We start from the raw sequence: 20,493 nt of genomic DNA on the forward strand, positions 1-20,493 counted from the left end.
ACACACACAGCAATGTGTTTGCTGTAGCTAGCACATGCACTTCCAGAAGCTGGCCCTGGAGACACCCAGGCTGGAACAGCAGCTGCTGGTGTCAGCAGTCTCAGAGGCAGTGCAGGACGGAAGAAATTAAAGGACTGGGGAGCCACAGCCATGCTGGAGTGAGGTCTATACTGTGTGGGAAGGGAACTGAAAACTTCTCAGCTTCCCCATGCTCACCTCAGCAGATCCAAGCCCAAAACAGGACATGCCACTCTTTTTTCCACCCTTCAAACACCTTCCTCATTAATTTTCAATTAGCCTTGTGTTTTATTTGCTGCCATTTTAAGCTCCCAGGTCCAAGTTCCCTCACTTGCTATGTAACACTGTGATTTTTTCCAACTTTTGATTCCTGCCAGCACTGATCTGCTCTGAAGAGATCCAGACACCTTCCTCAGAGCAGCTGAAGCTTGGGAGAAGCTGCAAGGTAAGAAGGCAACAGGATTTAGGACAGGAATAGCAGATGCTCCAGATGGAGCAGACACTAGGCACCTCATGTTGGCACTGCCTCTTGTTTCGGCATCAAAACAGCTTTGGTCATAAGCAGAAGAAGAACAGAAACACAAAAAGCCTCTCTCCAGCTGCCAACTTTGTGGTTTCTCCCTGTGCAGCAAGAGACTAATTATTTTTTATTTATATCTTTTGCATGTTTGCTAGCAAAACCTGTTGGAAACAGAACATTCATTTCTTCTGCCAGTTGCAGATAGCTTTGCTCTGTTTTATCATCATCAAACAAGAGAACTTCTCTTTTCCCTGCCCTGGTCACTTACCCAGTGCTGTGACTCATCTGCTGAGTGCCAGCTCTGCTTGAGCACAGAAGGAAACCTCAGTTTCCTCTCTGAACCACAGTGCCTCCAGAAAATGCACTATTTCTAGTGCCCAGCACCATGTCAGTGACTTGCTTCAGAGGCAGCTGAAGGGACCCTGTTGGCTTTCACACTCGCTGGGTTTGTGCTGGCCTTCAGAGCGCTCCTGACTGTGCCCTTCTCATCAGGGAGAAGTCTCAAAGACATTTGTACCACCATAATTTCTCTCTGTTCCTGTAGGACTGGAAGGGATTAGCATTCTTCCCCTTCCTCTCAGACATCTATGAGGAAATGGAAGCTGGGAGAGCACTGTTTAAAAGGCAAAAGGGCAAACGTTGCTGAAAGTAAAAGCTGGAAACACATGAGCAAACCACGATGAGAGGCATAAATGAACACTTGGCTAACTGCGGTGCAGAAAAGTGTAGGTCTGTTGAAACCTTGAGGTGTGTGGTGGTAGAAAGGGCTGGAGTCTACGCAGCTACACTAAGGATCCTCTAGGGACAACCCAAACTCTGAAACAACAGACTTTGTTCTCTTTTGAAGCGGACCTCAGTGATAAAGATCAGGGTGATGGCTGTGAGTCACCAGTAGGTGCCTGAGAGGGACCACGAGAGTGTGAGTCATAAGGAGGAGGACTCTGTTTGTCCAGAAGCATACGAGAAGCCCCACTGATAGGACCTATCCAAAAAAGCAGAACACACACTTCGTTTAGGCAATGACACACATTCATTGGCCCCAGCTTTGCAGGAACATCAACTTCTGCAAAATGTTTAACAAGAAATAGTTGCAACCAAAAAAAAGCTTCATATTAAAGTTTATCAGCACTCTCAAATACTGCAAACCATGCTGGGGCTATTATCCTTAAAATACATACACAGAGGCTTGGGAGTGTTTCCCTAGTTTCTGAGTTTTCAATATTTAATCCTTCTATAGAGTTTGATTTGTCAATCTGGGGGTTTCATTCCTTACCCTGTCATTCCCCCCCACCCCAAGATATCTCAAGCTGCAGATTTGATATCATAGAATCATAGAATCAACCAGGTCAGAAGAGATCTCCAAGATCATCCAGTCCAACCTATCCCCCAGCCCTATCCAGTCAAGTAGACCATATGATACAAGTAGGTTATTAAGCTACAAGTAGGTTATTAAAGATGCTTAGCAAAGAACTTCAGGTGGGATGGTCTAGAGAGAGAATGACAGTCTCAGGTTGTGCCAGGGGAGGTCTAGGCTGGATGTTAGGAGGAAGTTCTTGCCAGAGTGATTTGCCATTGGAATGGGCTGCTCATGGAGGTGGTGGAGACATCATTCCTGGAGGTGTTCAAAAAAAGCCTGGAGGAGGCACTTAGTGCCATGGTCTGGTTGATTGGGCAGGGCTGGGTGCTAGGTTGGACTGGATGAGCTTGGAGGTCTCTTCCAACCTGGTTGATTCTATGATTCTATACTTGATCTAAATAGCAGAAATGCAAGAAAAGCAATAGGTAAGCCTGAAGTGCTGAGTAGGAATAACTATCCCAAACCAGAGAGTCTTCTCCAGACAACAAGGCTTCAAGAAGACTCCATGGCCTAATTTAAAAGCACATTGAGCAAATGTGCATTGTTCACTGGCTAATGGGGCAGAGGGAAGTTAATCAGCAGCCTCATTAGTTTGTACTCCAAATAAAACAAGGTTCCTACATGTTCAAAGAAAAGATTCTGTGTTATGGATAACACTGTCCTTACCCATGATGTTGTGGTGATAGCTGCCAGAATCCTTGTTAACCAGGCAGGGTTATTCAATAGCAGCTGGCTAGTCAGTGCTGTGGGAGAGAACAGCATTGTCTGGCTATAAAGAATAAGCAGCTGGCACCCAGTTCTCTGCCTTCACAGCCCAGAGGAATGCACCAGCCCCACTGCTGCACAGATTCACCCTTAGCACCCCAAAGGGTGCACTTCCAAAAAGCAGGGTGGAGGGAAAACCTGAGAGCACAGGGTCAGAGTCCAGCAGACAGTGCCCTGGGTTTTCAGAGAGGAGCAGAAGATGGAGAGGAGGAGGAGGAAGGAGCCGGTGCCCTCGGTGCGTGGCCACGTTGCTCAGCAGGTGCCTCACTTGGGGTATTTGACAAACTGACACTCTGCACACTGAGTGTCGAACTCAGCTTGTCAAATACACGCAGTGCTGCACTGCAGCTCTCCCTGGCGTCCAGGGATCCTCTTCTGGGGGCCAGCCTGTGCAAAGGGAGAGGAAAAAGAGGAACTGAAGTTAGTGGCCTTTTCCAGTTAGCCAAACCAATCGTTACTCCTCCTGTATTCTCTCTCCAGTGCTCTTCTGTGAGCGAGAGAGAGCCACGCAAGCAGTTACCCTCTTCTGCTGAGGAAAAGGTCCACCATATTAAAGGCTGAAGCTCTGAGGAGCTGAAAACAATGCTGAGAGCTCCACATTAGCCTCCTGCCTTAGCTATGCATCCACACTGGTAGCTTGATAAATTGCCCCTGCAAGCACCCAGCCCTACTGTTCAGGTACAACATCGTGAAGACCAAAGTTTCTCTAGGCATATGAAATCTACACTAAGACTCAGAGAACATAATTGCAAGGGAACAATTTTGCATTGGTCAGAGAGAAGGTCATGGCAATTTAACTGACCTTTCACAACCTTCATTTTTAATCTCCTAAATTGAAACAAGTTGTTCAGGCTTCTCCCATTTAACTCCTTCTGTTTGGGTCTCTGTGCCTTTAAGCAGTCACATATGCTCTGAGTGTCCTTCTATCATAAGGTACTTCAGCTTAATACCTAATTCTGCATAGCTGAATATTTCAGTTGCAACCAGCCTGGCAGATCCCAAAGAACATGGCATGGGGCTTCTATATTTAACACAAGTTGGTGGCTCCATGCTTGCCAAAGACAAAATTTCTCTTGGCAGGAATAGGTGCAGGCTTTCATCTTGTGCTCTGCCACTGACAGCTAAAACTGATCTTTTTTTCCCCACCTAGACCTAAGATCTGAAGAGGCACCACTGTGAGCCTCTCTGAAAAAGAGGTTCATCCCTGCCCTTAGGCATACACAGATTTCTTCATTGACTCTGCTGGAAGCAAAGTCGGGCATCAGCACTTGCCCGAAGTCCACTGCCCTGTGTGTTCACTTGTGCAAGACAAAAAAACAGCCACAGCAGCCTCTTGTCCCCATAAAGCTCAGTCCCCACCTCAGTCTCCACTGTCAGGCAGAATCACTGCAAGGATCATGATCATAGAATCAACCAGGTTGGAAGAGACCTCGAAGATCATCCAGTCCAACCTATCCCCCAGCCCTATCCAGTCAACCAGGCCAACTAGACATATAAATAGATGGTAAACCTGGACAAAAGGATGCTTCAGCCACTCTGAAACAAGGACAACAAGTATTGGGTTCTCCTTAAGACTGACTCTCTAGTGGGTCATGATACATTGCTAAAGTTGTCTTGCTCATTTTGGAGGCTCATTTGCTGTTTTGTGTGGCAATAACACACTGAGCATCTCTGAGGTCTTTGAGACTTTATTCAACAACCCTTAGAGCAATTAGGATAATTGGGGAACTTGAGTAGCAGGAACAGTGTGGGCAGGAGGACAAGGGAGGACATTCTGTCTCTGTACTCAACACTGGTCAGGCCACACCTTGAGTGCTGTGTCCAGTTCTGGGCTCCTCAATTCAAGAGAGATGTTGAGATACTGGAGTGTGTCCAGAGAAGGGAGATGAAGCTGGTGAGGGGCCTGATGCTAAATGGAAACCAAACTCCACACAGAGAAACAACAAACTTTGGGAATGAAGTGAAACTTCCTCTTCTGTTGTCAAACTAATGCCCTTCTGCCTCTTGCCCAGCAAACAGAAGAAACCTCTCCTGCAGTAAAGGGAGCTTTCCACTCCATGTGCTAACAAAATCCAGCATTCAGGATGCACATACTCCCCCACACATGATTCTTTGGCACAAAGACCTAAAGATGCCCTTGGTTCCCCTTTTCCTTTAACAAGAGCTTGCACTAAATGCACTTAAAGGAATCAAATAAAACCCGACATACACAAAAGGAGGCACTGCTAAGTACAACTGTGCCCCGTGTCCTTCTCAGACACTGACCATGCAGAACTTCAGTCTAAAAGCAGATCTGAACTTCTGATCCCATGCAACCCTCCCAGGAAAATGAACCATGGCTCCTAAACCCCACTCATTCTGCCTAACACTATTTTCTTGTCAACGGCCAGGTCTAGATGCAGCTGAATTTTAAAGAGGATGCTTTTAGCTTCCTTCCCAGCCCCTTGATTTTAATTTCATGTGACCAGCAGCACCAGTTTGTGAGAAAGCAGCTGCATCATTTTTTACTATCAAAATGAAAAGCCAAAATGGAGATGTTAGATTTTGGAAGGCAGCCCCATCAAAGACACAACCACAGAACTCAGCTGAATCATATTAACAGGGGGCAATGTATTAACCCTTTTCTCTCTCTAACTTCTGGGATTTATTTTATGCAGGTTTAATCTAGTAGGACTAGAATTATACCTAGAAAGAGCAAGGCTTTTTTTTTTCCCATGTGAAAGCACAAGGTAAAAACATTACAATGTCACATATGTTATTTTTTAATATGTGCTCTAAACCCAGCAGAGAGTGAAGTAAGATTTAACAGCCAGGGAACAACTCCAGCTTTAAAGATAAAATCAGTTTCTAGACAGGGCTACTACAAAGGCTTTGCAATTCTTACCTTCTCCTTGCCCTCGCATTAGGCCTTTGGAGAGATGTAGATAGTGAAGGGTTCTTTGTCCTGGCTCCTAGCTCAGAGTGAATTTCAGCCACTGGCAGATAAAAGATGTTGCAACAGATAAAAGCAGCATGTGCATTAGGAAACTGTTAATAAGCTGTTTTAAGCTCAGCCTAGCAAAAGACACACCGGTTTAAACATCGTTAAAGCTGAGTTCTATTTCCTTTCCCAAGCACTTGCACTGCTGCAAGGATACTTGCTGCAAGGTTACTCGCTGCAGTGCAAAGCTGCCAGGCACCAGCTGTAGAAGAGGAGTACCAGGCTGTCCCTGAAGGCACTTGGGTGCCCCTGAAGCCCTCCCAGCATTTTGTCACCCTCGTGCAAATGTTTTCATGTAGCCAAGATGCTTGGTTGATGTTTCTTAATCCAAAATCTGTGGTGTTTAGCAGCAGACCAGTCATAAAGACATACAGGTCCCTGTTTCAAGCTAATCAGTGCAGCTGGCTGAATCCCTCTCCTTTCACATCCAACTCTGCTGTGTCAGAACAGTAAATATCTACTTAGCAAGCTCTGAGCAGTTTGCATAGCTGTTGCTGATGTTAATAGACCAGGGATGTTCTCTCTGCCTGAGAAGAAGATTTTCAGTGAGACACAGCACACTAATGAGAGCAGAGGGGTAACCCAAAAGGACTCTCAGCCACATCAAAGTGCAATAGGGAGATCACAGAAAGGCTGAGTGGGCTCTTCAACACGTATCAGTGGCCAGACTGCCCTCAGCTTCAGTGCTGATTTCTAACAGTGGCCTTGAGAGACACGAGGGAAAAAGGAAAGAGTAAAAACGACAGCACTGCTTCTGTAACTACAGCTTAAAATACACCACCACCATCCCCCGTGGCTCTCTGAGGGGGAAAACAGCCACTTGAAATGTTGCTGTGAGCAACAGATAAGAGGGCAGTACACGGTGGAGATAATTCTATCAGCAGATGGGAATGGAGCTTTCTACCCCACCCCATAACGATAGTATCTGATCTGAATGGATTTGTCATTGTCAGAGCTTCTGGTTTCAAGCTGCAGAGGGTATTTCCAAAGAGAAGCTCAGTGCCATAAAACAGGCTGAGCAATCAGCTGCATGCTCCGAGGAGAAAACAAAAAGACATCTTCCTGCATTCTTCTGCCCATCCCTTATCGAAGGCACAAAGTCCCCTCCGAGCTGCACAGCAGCTCCTGGCTATTTTTACAAGACCATCAGGTTGCTCTGCAACTTGTGAGGAAAAGAAATGAAAATTCAAATTATTGGATAGGTTTGACTCTAAACCCAGTAACAGTAGTCACAGAAGTACATAGCTCCCTCTGGCACATCTGCTGGCTCAGATGAGGCAGTTAACAGCTTAGATCAGAGCAAGAGGCAAGATGGTGCAGCCACTGAGTTAAGAACTCCCACTCCTTAGCTGGCAGGTACCACAGCAGACCCAGTGCTGCCTGCTCTGCTGCAGGGAGTGCTTCAGGCTCAGAATGATGCTATTGCTGCTGAGAAGCCCATGATTCACCTCCTAGGAGGGCTCATGCAGGTATAGAGGGAGCTTTTCAGGTGGCACACAAACCACTTTTTCTCCAGCACAAGTTGTGCAATAGCAGTTCAGGGACACAGCTTTTGTGATCCCCTGGTCTCTGCCCTCAGGAGTTGTCAGCTAGGAGGCAATGCCCTCACCCTCCGGATCTAGAGTGACTGTGAGGTCCCTTGCCACCTCACCCTGAGCTTTCAAGTACCTTACAGCTGCAGTTTCAGAGTGGTGTGGTAAGCAGCTGCCCCATCCTAAGGAGAGCTCCAGGAAACTGGGATCCAGCAAGTACAGCAGCTGTCCCTGCTTTGGAGAGGATCTAGGTGAAAGACACCCTGAAGCACTCCAGTGAGGACTGTCCCCAAGCAACTGTAGGAAGTATAAAACCAGCTACATCTTCCCCCCACCACTACCACCCCTGCTGTCCTGCCACCCTAAGAATCTTGCTGCCCTATGGTTCCCCCCCCCCCCCTTACCTTCATCATAAGACTAAGAGCAATCCTTCCTTGCTCAGCCCAAGCATGATATCCCCTCTGTCTAGACCTGCTTCACAACAAAATTCCACTTCAGTTTGCCCTACAAGTCCCAGCTTCCTCTTCAAATCTGCTCTAAAAAGCAAAAAAATCCCACCCTAATTCAGCTTCAGCACTCTCACAAAGGTGCTCTAACAAGACACCACAGAGTTTCATACCTCGGACCTTCACACCCTTCACTATGCCCTTCCTGCTGCTGCCTGGGTCCCCCAGCACTGGTGACCATGGCACCACTGACTGCTCAGCTGCACGGCCCCAAGCTCCCTTCAGCATGCCAGCCTCCCCACAAGGAAATGCTGCTGCTGTGCCAGTGCTCTCGTTTCGCTGGGCAACCCTCCCAGGTGCAGGTAGACCCACACTGGTGGCAGATGCCCCACCGAAGCTGGGGACATATGAAAGTCAGACCCAGGGATGGCTGCAGGGGACAGAAAGGCAAGGTGCCAGCCATGCTGTCACACAGGCAAGGTGCTGTTCCCACAGCTGAGGAGGTCATGGGTTCCACCGAGGGCTATGGGAATAGCTCACAAGGCTGGGAACCAGAACTGTTGCAACCAACAGCTCATGGTTCATCCAAAAGCACCCAGGAAGAGCCTGATAAACCCCACATCGTCCTGCAGACCCTGCACTCACCTGAGTGCCACAGCCCCTGCTCTTGGGCACTGGACCCTGCCCCCATGGCTGCTCACACTCCCAACACCCAAGGGGAGGACAGAGTAAACCTTCATTTGGTGTCCTGGAGTCATCAAGACAGCGAGAAAAGGAGCCAAGGAGAGAGCTTGAGCCTGGCTGGACACCATCTCTCCTTGTAGAACCCTTCTCTGCCCCACAGTTTCCCCTGCTCTTTGTGGCTGTCTCATCTGTGACTAGTTCAGATCAAAATCTCCCTGCTGCCAGCAGCTCATCCACAGCATGTGTGTGAGCTGGGGTGAGCACCAGCACGTACACCCCAGCAGGGAGCAGGACTGTGTACACATCATTAGCACTGATAATTGCAAATCATCCTCATCAATGAACCATGATCCCTGCTCCCTGGCTGGGAGCGTCGGCATTCACGTCCCCTCTCCCACCCTTACACCCAGCCCAACATCACTGCTTTTCCCTCGAGGGAGATAACAGAAAGCTCTGCTGACTCATGCAGATACGACCTCAACGCAGAGGGGAGGTAGCCCAAACCCAAGCTGGCTTCAGCCCCCCAGGACTCCAAGGTGTAGCATGGGGTGGGAGGACAGCTTTCTGCATTGGCAGGGACACGAAGAGCCCACGGCTGCCCCAATCCCCATGGTCCTTCAGGACCCCCCGGAGGAGAAACAGGAGGTCATCCTGAAGGGTGAATGCTCCCCCATCCCCAGCCACCCCTTTGGCCAGGTAGGACAGGGAGTTGGCACCTACCGTGTTGAGCCAGCCTGGCCCAAGGCGGGCATGGCCAGCAGCGAGGGGTTGGCATGGCGTGGGGCTGTGCAGGAGGAGCGCAGTGGGGGCACAGCCCAGGCACAGAGCTCGTTTTTGAAGGGGCTGCTCCTCCTTCGAGAGGAAGCTGCGAATGGGGAAGATAAGGCTGAGGTTAGATAACAGGAAATGTCTGGATGTGAGTGACAACATGCCAGGTTGTGAAAGCAGATCTCCCATCGCATAGCTGGGCACACGGCTCACCAGAGAGGCAAGAGGTGGCTGAGGGAGGGGCAAGCACCTTGCACCCCATGCAACCAGGTCACCTCAGCGGGCATGGGTCAGACAAAGCAAGTTCCACCGTTTCTTGCCTTCTGCCTGCAATGCAAGGGGCTCTATGGTTTGCATCCCATCATCTCTCAGTGCTGTTTCCATCTCACCTGGCTGGGAGCAGCAAGACCGCTCCACACAGCTCTGGGAACAGAGGCCAGCAAGCTGCCTGTGCTTGAGCTAGCAGCACCAGCAGTGATGCAAAAGCCAAACCAGTCCAGGCAATACCATGACTTTAGGAGAGCCATTCCTAGTCTCTCTAGGCTGGTATGGGGCACAGCACGCTTTGTGAGGCCAAGACTCATTAAAAACACATCACTCTGTGTCTGCATTATGCCAAGCATGTTTTCCATCAGCCAGCCATGCCAGCACAATGGAGACTTTGGGATCCTTCTTGCAGGATGGAGTTTCTCACTCAGTACTCAGCTGCTCTCCTTCCTTTCCCATTTTTGCTTCTTGAGTTTTCCTTTCCCAGCCTCCACACTGCTGTCTGGCTCTGCAGTCAAACCACACAGAGCTCCTCCAGAGCTGTGGACCCAGGTGGAACGTGGCTGCCAGAGCCTGCGTTAACCCAGCAGCTCTCAGTTATGTTATCAGCATGCTTGGGCTGCAGCCACATGTTTTATTATGCTCCTGCAGCTCTGTCCTATTCCCTGACCTGGAAAACTCTTATGCCTCCAGGTAAATCCACGAATGCTCACAAGCCACTCCTGAGTCTGCATACAGACACAAAGTGTGGCCAATGTTCCTGCTGAAAGCAATCCTGACCCTTGTGCCTGAGGGATAGTTAGACAATGAGGAATACAGTTACTGTCCAGTTCCTCTTTCATCTGCCTGTGTTTTAAAATATACAATAAAAGAGGAATGGAAAGGTCTGGGTGGTTTGGGTTTGTTTTACTTCAGTTTTAACTGGGGGAAAGAAGTTAGTTTGCCCATGTAGTTTGTGTAGCTTTTTTTATCTCCTGAGCTTTCTTTTTCACTCTCTTTCTCCTCCTTGTACCCAAAAGGCTTTGAAATGTGTGAACTTCAGGAAAGAAAATAAGGGCAGATGCTTTGATTCCATTCTTGGCTGGTTTGGTCACTCTCATTGGAGCATCAGTCAGTGCTGAATTTCAGAAACAATAATGAGTGACTGAGAATACACCCAAAGCAAATGCCACCTCCTTTGGTCATTCCTGAAAGACCAGACTCAAATTCACATCTACAATCCTCATCCCACACCGATCTCTAGCAGAGATTATCCCTGAGGAAAAGGACTTGGGGGTCTGGGGTGATGAAAAGCTCAACATGAGCCTGCAGTGTGAGTGCAGCCCAGGCAGCAACCCTGTGCTGGGCTGAAGCAAGAGCACCATGGCCAGCAGAGCAAGGGAGGGGATTCTACCTCATCAGACCCCACCTGGACTACTGTGTGCAGTGTGAACAGAAGAAAGACCTCCTCCTCCTCCTCCTTTAAAGCTCCACAGAGAAGCTGGCAGGCACATTTGCAAACCTCCCATTAGAGGCTGAGCTTCTCCACTACCATCTGCACTGAATCCCTTGCCTGCATTCCATGCCACATCCCAAAGCAGCTGGTTTAAAGCTTCTTTTATGTATGCCTGCACAAGCCTCAGACACTGAAGACCTTCTAGCCAGCATGCTACCATGAACAGACTCATTAGCTGGGGCAGTGGGAGACAAAGAGCCTCCCTGCAGCCAGGACACTGCACAGTCCTGCAGGCCAATATTGATGTCCAAGGTGGATGGTTCACAGTTGCAAGTGTCACCACACCACCCTACTCTGTGCAACAGCCTTTGAGTTGCACCCAGCATTTCCCAATCAAGCTAGTTCTTTCAGGAGGTTTGCAGCATGTAGCTCTGTGGCTTGCTCTGGGAAGAGGAAGAAAGGAGGTAGAGAAGCTGAGAGGATTACAGACCACCAACAAATACTGTCTGAGAGGTTTCTGTATATTGTTCCCCAAACTACATCTTTTTTCTTGGAAAACAAGCTGAGAGTAAGTGGCCAAAATGAGTCAGACAATCCCCTTGGTTAGCATGCAGCAAGTTCTCTCACACTGCAGATTCAAGTTCTTGCCACTTTTTACCTGCTGTGGAGCAAGGCATGAAGGATAAGCAAGTCTGTGTCGGGCACAGACACACTGGGGCTTGTTCCACCTTGGTGCTGCTCTGCAGTGGTTAATCCACATCAGCTCAGCCAAGGCCAGGGGAAGGCAGAGTTTGGTCCATCACTCAGCAAGCTGTCACAGGGTGCCAGGAGGTTTTCCCCTGGGACAGTTCAGTTCAAAAACATCTTCAGAGTCCACACACCCCTCTTGATGAAGGAATTAAATCTGTATGTTAACAAGTCAGGCCTGATTTCCAATTGGCAGTGACTGTCTTTCATTTTCCTTTGCTCAGTCAACCCAATTCTGCTATCCAGCAGCAGGCAGGATTGAGGCCATTGGTTTTGAAGCCACCATATGCAGAGATGCAAATACAAATTATTCTACATCAAACCCAAAAATACCAAACCACTCTCCTTCAGGTTCTTCTCCCAGGTGAAGAAAGTTATTTACTCCTGCATTGACTAAATGGTTTTAAAGTAGTTTTCAAATTCTTTTCCTCCATCTTTGGCTCTTGGAGAGCTTTCAGGTTGTATTCCAAAAAGCCAGTTGCTACCAGACTTCCTCCTGGTCTTTGTGAGCAGCAGTTCTGACTTAGCCTGCAGCACAGTGTCAGCAGCCCAGGTTCTAAAGCAGCCAGCAGCAAATCCTTCAGCAGTCAGCTCTAAACATCATCCTTGGCAGTTTCTCCAGATGTTGCCAGACTCTGGCACTTCTCTGCATTACAGGTGCTGCTGGGCAAAGCTGAGGGGTCCAGTGTGAGCCTAGCATGAATGCATGTGGGATAGAAACAGTACCCAGAGTGTCCTTCACATAGAATCAGTCAGGATTGGAAGGGACCACAAGGAGCATCTAGTTCCAACCCCCCCTGCCATGGGCAGGGACACCCTACCCTAGAGCAGGCTGCACACAGCCTCATCCATCCTGGCCTTAAACACCTCCAGGGATGGGGCCTCAACAACCTCCCTGGGCAACCCATTCCAGGCTCTCACCACTCTCATGCTCAATAACTTCCTCCTCACATCCAGTCTGAACCTACTCACCTCCAGCTCTGCTCCATTCCCCCCAGTCCTGTGACTACCTGAGAGCCTAAAAAGCCTGACTGACCATAGCAGAGTGAGGGGAGAAGGAAATGGATGAAGTGGAGCAGTTCTCAGCTTTATATCTGGAAGCATTTATGATGCTGGATCCTGTAAGATGGGGTGAGTGAAGTTAAAGGTCCTCCCCTCCAGAAGTTGGTTGATGAAGTCGAGTCTTAGCTCTAGGCACTAAAAAGCCTACAATCATGCAGGAAGAAACAACAACTATTCTTTGGAAGCTGAGCTGCACATGATGGAGGAACCCCCTGGGGAGATCCTTCCACAACCACGGCCTTTAACCCTTTCAGCTGGGCACTGAGGAGAAAACTCTTCAGCCAGCAAGCAGGGCCAGAAACATTGCATCCTCACTCCCATTCTGCCTGTGGACACAAAACTTCATCCCTGACCTTCTTACAAGTTCCTTCAGCAGAACGTGGTCAGCTGAGCCCTGCCTCGCTGGCTAACCTAGGTGTTGAGCTGGGTGAACACCTCACTTCCATTTCCACTCCTTACCTCATTCAGAAAAGGAAAAGCAAATCAACACTCCATGTGCACCTTCTAGTTTTGCTGCAAGTGGTATCCCCCTCCCTTCCTGCCCCCTTCTCAGGCAGCGGTGAGAGGCAGAGGCCAGAGTCGAGCAAGCAGAGGATGCTTCTGTTTGTGGTTGATTAGGCATTTGCCATGTTTATTTTAGACCTCTGGTTAACAAAAAAATGAGAGCAAGAGAAAAAAGGCAGGCACAAGCCAGGAGGTTCAGGGCTGTTTTTCAAATGGACAGTGACAGATAAGAAAACCCCACCAACTGTCACAGCCATTGAATGACCCAAAAGACATCCTGCACAGCACACACCATTAATAACAGCGTGCAACAAACAACAGTGCTTCTAAAGAAGCAGAAAGGCAGATGGAGTTCAAGTGGGTTAAGGCAGCTTGAGATTGTTCTTATTCCATCTTAATTACAATCATAGAATCAACCAGGTTGGAAGAGACCTCCAAGATCAGCCAGTCCAACCTAGCACCCAGCCCTAGACAATCAACCAGACCATGGCACTAAATGCCCCAGCCAGGCTTTGCTTTAACACCTCCAGGCACGCCCACTCCACCACCTTCCTGGGCAGCCCATTCCAATGCCAATCACTCTCTCTGACAACAACTTCCTCCTAACATCCAGCCTAGACCTGCCGTGGCACAGCTTGAGACTGTGTCCCCTTGTTCTGTTGCTGCTTGCCTGGCAGCAGAGCCCAACCCCACCTGGCTACAGCCTCCCTTCAGGTAGTTGCAGCCAGCAATGAGCTCTGCCCTGAGCCTCCTATTCTGCAGGCTGCACACCCCCAGCTCCCTCAGCCTCTCCTCACAGGGCTGTGCTCCAGGTCCCTCCCCAGCCTTGCTGCCCTTCTCTCAACACATTCCAGCACTTCAACATCTCTTGAATTGAAGAGCCTAGAACTGGACACAGCACTCCAGGTGTGGTCTGACCAGTGCTGAATACAGGGGCAGAATAACCCTCCTTGTCCTGCTGCCCACACTGCTCCTGAGCCAGCCCAGGATGCCATTGTCTCTCCTGCCCATCTGGGCACACTGCTGCATCTTCAGCTACTCTCTACCAGCACCCCCAGGTCTCTTTCTTCCTGGCTGCTCTCAGCCACTCTGTCCCCAGCCTGTAGTGCTGCTTGGGCTTGTTGTGGCCAAAGTGCAGAAACCTGCACTTGGCCTTGTTCAATCTCATCCCATTGGCCTCTGCCCACCCATCCAGCACATGTGAATTTTACAGGAGTGGAGTAAAATCAGATTTCCTTTTATTTTCCCCAAGACTTCCATCCCTGTCCCACTGAGACCAGACCTCTGTTCACAGATGCTAAGTACCACAGCCTTGCCTAGAGGTTTTGCCTCAAAATAAACTTGTATTGCAGTCATCCCTCTTCCTACCCCCAGCACATCACTGAAAAATAAAGCCATATTTTCCCATCTTTGCTCCCCTCAAGGACTACCTTTTCTCTTGCACTAATCTGGTTACGTGGCCAGACAAAGAGTAAAGTCTTGCTCTGGGTGTGAAAGATTGACAGACTTTATCTCTTCAAGAAATTGGGAGCTACAGAGCTGCACTTCACTCGCTGCTGATGTTAGTCCACACACACAGATCAGAGTCCAGCCCTGGAATAGCAGGAAGGCAGACATGGATTCACTTTATTTTTGGGCCACTAAAAATTCATAACAAGCATTTCAGTTGTCAAGGACAGGGTTGTGCTGATTCTTCTCACAGACAATGAAGGTAGACAAAGTCTGTGCTTCTGATGCTAATTGTTGTCTCTTGATGAACATGCTCAATTCTCTGTGTATTGCCTTCAGAAGCCACATATTAGCCAAGTTTCTCTGCTGTCAGTTTCTGGAGATCTTATCAGATGAACATCCTGGGTACAAAGCTCTGCTGATTACTACAGGCCCCCAGCAAGCAAGCGCCTATGGCAGACTCCCAGACTCTTGCTCTGCCATCAGTCTCTGAACTCTCCCAGGTTCTCTCCTGCATGGGAGCACATCAGGAAGCAGAGCTTTGCAAAGAGGCTTTCTGATGTGGTGGTCTCAAACTGGCCTTCCATTGCTCAAGGGGCTATTGCTGGCCAAAGAAATTGGCAAAGCCAGGGGAGAAAACACCACCAGCTCTTTTAAGACCAAAGATACCATTTCTGAAAGGCTCCCAAGCCACAGATAACTTGGAGCTAAGACTGCACTAGGAAGATACCAGTTGCCCTGTTCTTCTATTCTTCCCTTGGCCTCTGCTGCTGGTGACCCCCAAGTGATAGGGTGCTGTGCTGCCCAGCCCCATGTCTGACCCTGTGCAGATGTTCTGCTCTTCAGTTAAGCCTCAGAGACAGCACGGGACCAATAGTACCAGGAATGGTACACCAAAATAATGGAATAGGAGCACCCAAAGGCTGTGTTTATCGGTGCTGCTCTCCCACAGGCAGCCACCCAGATGTTAGCACTGTGCTGTTCTCGGGCCCTTTGCTCTGGGCTTCCGGGAGGAGGCAGATGTGCAGCTTATCGCTGGCCCCACTTCCAGCACACAGAGGCCATTTCAACACTACTGCCTTGCCTTGCAGAGTCATTGTCATAGGGAAGTGTGTGACCACCAGGCTTCAGCTCCCAGCTAGCGCGCTGCGTTGCTCAACAGTGGCAGTTGGGTTTACATCAGCCATCATCCTCTGTGGCAACTGAGTGCTTCCCCAAGAGCAGAGCTGCCCCTCAGCTGCAGAAACCATCGTAACAGAACAAAAGGAGGGGTTTGCTGTGCAACACACAGCGTGAGGTGTTACGCTGCTGGGCCTCCCTTTAACCATTGCATCAAGCTTCTGGTTGGACACAGAACAACTTTGCAGCCAGGGTTCCCGAATCCCACCCCTCGTGGCAGGGTTTCTTCAGACTCTTTCACAGTGGGACAAGCCCAAATAAATTTGTGCAGACTGAAGCAATTTCCAACGAGTTCTGTAAAAGTGGGCAGCAGGTTTTTTTCATAAGCAGTGCCTTCCCTGCCTGCAGTGTTTCTCACCCTTCCCAAGAGGAAAACTGGAGTTTGGAAGAAGATCACAACCTGGGCAGTGCCTTCTCTTCTGAAACTCTGAAGAGATTATCCATTCCATAACATGCCTCCATACTATAGGTGAACTGAGATGGACCCTCCAAACAATCTCTCCCACACCCAGTACCTACTTCCAGCACTTATTCCTTCTTGTGGCAGAGCTCTTGAGACACTCCAGGGAATTTCCACTTCAGTGAAATTCTATTAGCACAACTCTTCCCACTGCAATATTTCATGTGCTGCTGCCTAGAGCAGTGATGCAGGCTGAAATGCCAACATGTAGTGACTGGGGATGTCTCTCCCCACAGCAACTGAGCTGCTTGGTATCTTTCACTCAGGTATGAATCAAAGACTCCTTCAGGCAAAAGCATGGAAAAAAAAAGGAAAAGGAAGAGGTTTTATTGAACCTGATGGTGCCAGGAGGTGAATGGCAGCAAGCTTTGAAAGCCCTCAGCCTGAAGAATTCAAGTATACAAACATCTTTCAAAGCAGCTGGTGGAACATCACACAAATGGCACAACAAGGCTCATAACACCACACAAATGGCACAACAAGGCTCATAAAAGCATATTTTTAAGCAGCACCCCAGCCTTATCCAGACACTTGGCACCAAGAGAGGCAAGAAACTGCCCATCAGAGTTGTTGCTTGAACAAGGTGTCAGCGTCAGACTATTGACTACCTGCTGAGCAGGTTAAAATGCCATCAAGCAACTAGGCAGGTCATCCAGAGTCGTCTGCAAGGCAGATCAGAGCTCTGGAGAGGGTTCACAGATGCTCTCAGGGATGTCTGGCAAAGGATGGAAGGCTGAACCTTAAAACTGGAGCAGAGAGGAAATGGTTTCTAAACAAATACATTTCTCTCCTAGTGGGTTAGTTTTTCACACATGAGGTTCTCAGGCAAGGACAAAGCTGTTCTAGAGGTGTTGCATAGAGGAAACTTCTGTGTAGAACTCGGCAGGGCTGAGAGATGAGTGTGGACATTTTAAAAGCCATTCTGCTGTGTTGCATCAATGTTTCTTCTATAGACTTCTGTATGTTAAAGCTTTACCTGAGGATTTGCAGCTTAGTAGACACAAAGCCGTCTTTGGGGTGACTGAAGCAAGGAAAGGGAGAGAAAAGTGGCACAGAACATGCTTTGCATCCAAAGCCACTGCTCGGTGCTCACATTGTCCATCTCTACAGCCTGACCTCCTCTGGGATTATGTTTGCGTTGTCCTCCTTCCCTCTCGGCATCCGAGCCGATCTGCTCCCTCCCTGCACGTCCAGATAACACATGAGGTCCTAACAGCCTGCGTTCAGCTCTTGGACGTAAGCAGTGGAAGGGACAAGCGCACACTTCGGCCAAGACTAGAGGCCACGGAGAGGTGGCCGGATCTGCCCGGAGCCCGCAGCTAAGGGAGCGGAGGTCCCGGGCTTGCACGTTCCTTCACAACTCAGAGAGGAGTCTAAACAGAGCAGATCCCCGCCGAGGGCGCAGCCTCCGCGCCCCCCTCCCACGGGCTTCCGTCTGCTCGGAGCGTCACCGCTACAAACGGCTCCGTTTGCAGGACGGGGTCACACCAGGAACGGTCACCAGCGTCTGCAGCCACTTCGCGGTTCCGCATCGTTGCGACCCACCCGCAGGCTCGTCCCCTCTCCCCACCGGGACCTTGGGCACTGCGCGTCCCCTGCTCGCAGCGAGTGGCAATGCACAGAGGGCACGGCACCCCGGGACGGCGGAGCCACCCCGGGACGGCGGGGCCACCCCGGGGCGAGTACCACCCAGCCCGGCGGAGCAGGGTCTGCCCGCCCGCTGTGTCACCGCCCCCCGGGCCCGTCCTCCCTCCTGCCGCCGCCAGGTGTCGCTGCCGCTCCGCCCGCCGGGCGCCGGCCCCGCTGCTGCCGCGGCTGTGCCGGAGCCCGGCGGAGTCTGTGCCTGCGAAGCGGCAGCCCCGGGAGTAACGGCCCCGCATAGCTGCTGCCCGCAGCCGAGGCGGCAGCGCCGGCCGCGGCTCCCTGCTCCGCCGGAAGGACCCCGCTTGCCCCGGCTGCTCTGCGCGGCCCGATCGCTGGCAGGGCCCCGGTTTCCATGACGGGTGGTGCTGTGGGAGCTGCATGGGAACATTCCTCGCAATCCTGGGCTCCCATCTCTCCAGGGACGGGGCTGTTGCTCAGAGCAACACAGGGAGGACTTCTCAGTCCGGGCCCCTGGGCTTTATTTTTAAACACCCGTGTAAAAATAACGCGGACAGAGCGCTGTGCCCGCCCGTGAGCCCAGAAAACGAGACGCTGGAGCAGGGACGTTTTCCCAGGCAGCTTCCAGCACTCTGGCTGAATGACAGCAATTGAGGTAGAAGCATCAGGGCTGAAGTCTTTGCCCTGGGAACCATCTCCCCACCAGCTAAGTGAGACGTTAGGTATCAGTGTATCAGCTACAGCATTCTGCTAGGTCTGGGTTAACGAAACAAAGAAGGGTTTGCCAATCAGAGTGATCACAGGAGTCTGGTCCTCATAGACCTCCAAACCTAGTGACAATCAAAGCCACCACAGCCACTGCCTGCCTCATCCTTCCCAAAGTTAAGAGCCCAGCTCTTTTGCTAGCTACGTCATTGACACTGATCCTATTTTGCCTAGAGATGCCTCCAGAAGATGGAGTACAGCTGCATCCTGTCTTGATTTGGCCTCTTGAAAGACTTTCCCTCCTGCATGGGCTACACAGAGAGTCAGGGCTTCCACGTCTGGTCCCATTGGAGATGCCTGCATCAAGTAATGTAACTACTGTCCTGATTCCTCTTTAAAAGATTCCACACTGCATCTTAACATATTTGGGTGGCTCCTTCTTGGGAGCACATGCAAAACTGGCCTAGAATTATGCTTTGTGTGACATCCAAAGCTGGCCTATATTCTCCATCTCTCTCTTAATGGAAGGCACCTGCAGGAATCCCTGCATGATTTTTACACCCCAAGACCTGGAGATGCATGCTTAAACGTCTCAGCTCATGTTAGGATCCAAAGCAAGTGACTGTAAATAGTCTTCACAAGGACAGGTTCAGAATCCATTCTGCAGTGGCAAAGCAAAGCTCCAGCACACAGAAGCAGAGCAGCTTTGACTATCAAGGCTCAGAAATCAGCTCTGCCACTTTTCCCCACTGCTATAGCTTTGTATCCTCCAACCTGCCCCTCTCCAAATTCTTTCTTGCTATCTGGCAGTTAAAGTCCACAGTTCTGCAGGTGTCTCCATCTGGGGTGAGCACTGTGACAAGCAAGTTATGTGCTACCAATGCCTTGAGACAGGGGAAACTTGAGGAGCAAAAGGGAAAAGTGAGCAAAAGGCCACATGCATGCAGTGTCAGCCATGGTGCAAGTGAATACTCACCACTGGAATGTCCCTCAGGAAAGGGGCTGGTAGCAGAGCCAAGGCCAAGAGGATGTGACAGAGGTGAGGAACTGAGCTGACCCATGAGCTGCTCACGTCCCAAGGGAGGGAAGTCAGCCCCACGAAGAGCAGAGTCAGCATTTGGGTCTCTGCAAGTAAGTGCAGGCAGGTGAGTTTGGCTGGGCTGTGGAGAGTGATTGGTAGCTGCAAATCACACGGGACCTGGGTGGGGAGAGGGGAGTTAGCACTTTGCAAAGACACCTGAACTGAGTCATATGCACTTCACAGCAGGGATCAGGGCTCCCATGAGGGTGGGGAGGGAGAGCAAAGGATAACAAAGGTGCCATGGCAGTGCCTGCTCTGTCAGCTGCACCGCTGTGGTGATGAGCCCCAACCCATCAACAGACCTGGCGCTCCTGGCCACTGTGTGTCAGGCTCTGGTGCCCGTTGCTGAGGTCCCACAAGCTTCCTTGCCACACAGAAACAGGACTTTTGAGCAGCTCCCAAGTCACACTGCCACTGGTGCAATCAGTCAATGAAAATGTGGTTTGCAATGTCATTTTCTCAGGGACTGAAACATTTTTTCATCTATTCAGGACAACATTATATTTTTTTCTTCACTTTAATCAGTCTTTTGGAGAGCAATAAAGATATAGATGCATACTGCAGGGGACATGAGCCTCTTCAGATTTCCTTTCATTTCTTTGACAAAGTGAAAAGGTTCTGCAGTTCCTTTCCATGGGTAGCATTTTTTGCTGATTAAAAAAAGAGTGAAGAATAAAATAAATTCATATTTCAGATGCTTTCTTCTTTCAGCTGATGGTTCTTAGCCTTTTGCACCATGTTCCCATGAGAAAAGTTTAAAGCAATTATGCTTCTCACTTCAGGTGACCTGAGAATTTGGGGTTCTTTGCCTTTGAAACCATTTCTCACTTCATACAGACACATGCACAGTGTGACTGTAGTTCAGAAGCAGGTTTTTCTCTCACCCCCACCCCCCCTTTTTGTTTTAGGTCACATTAAAAAGACTGTCAGCA

At 49.8% G+C, this 20,493-nt stretch overlaps 1 long non-coding RNA gene across 1 annotated transcript; it reads right to left on the bottom strand.

Annotated features, from left to right (window-relative positions):
* Positions 1-5,568: 5,568 nt before the first annotated feature.
* Positions 5,569-19,601, bottom strand: LOC135183663 (uncharacterized). Its single transcript, XR_010305643.1, has 3 exons — positions 19,457-19,601; positions 9,023-9,167; positions 5,569-5,635 (listed from the first exon to the last, which is right to left on the bottom strand). It is a non-coding gene; the product is annotated as an uncharacterized LOC135183663 (long non-coding RNA).
* Between the last annotated feature and the right edge of the window lie 892 nt (positions 19,602-20,493).

Source organism: Pogoniulus pusillus, chromosome 19 (genome assembly GCF_015220805.1).
Source record: "Pogoniulus pusillus isolate bPogPus1 chromosome 19, bPogPus1.pri, whole genome shotgun sequence".
Taxonomy (NCBI): domain Eukaryota; kingdom Metazoa; phylum Chordata; class Aves; order Piciformes; family Lybiidae; genus Pogoniulus; species Pogoniulus pusillus.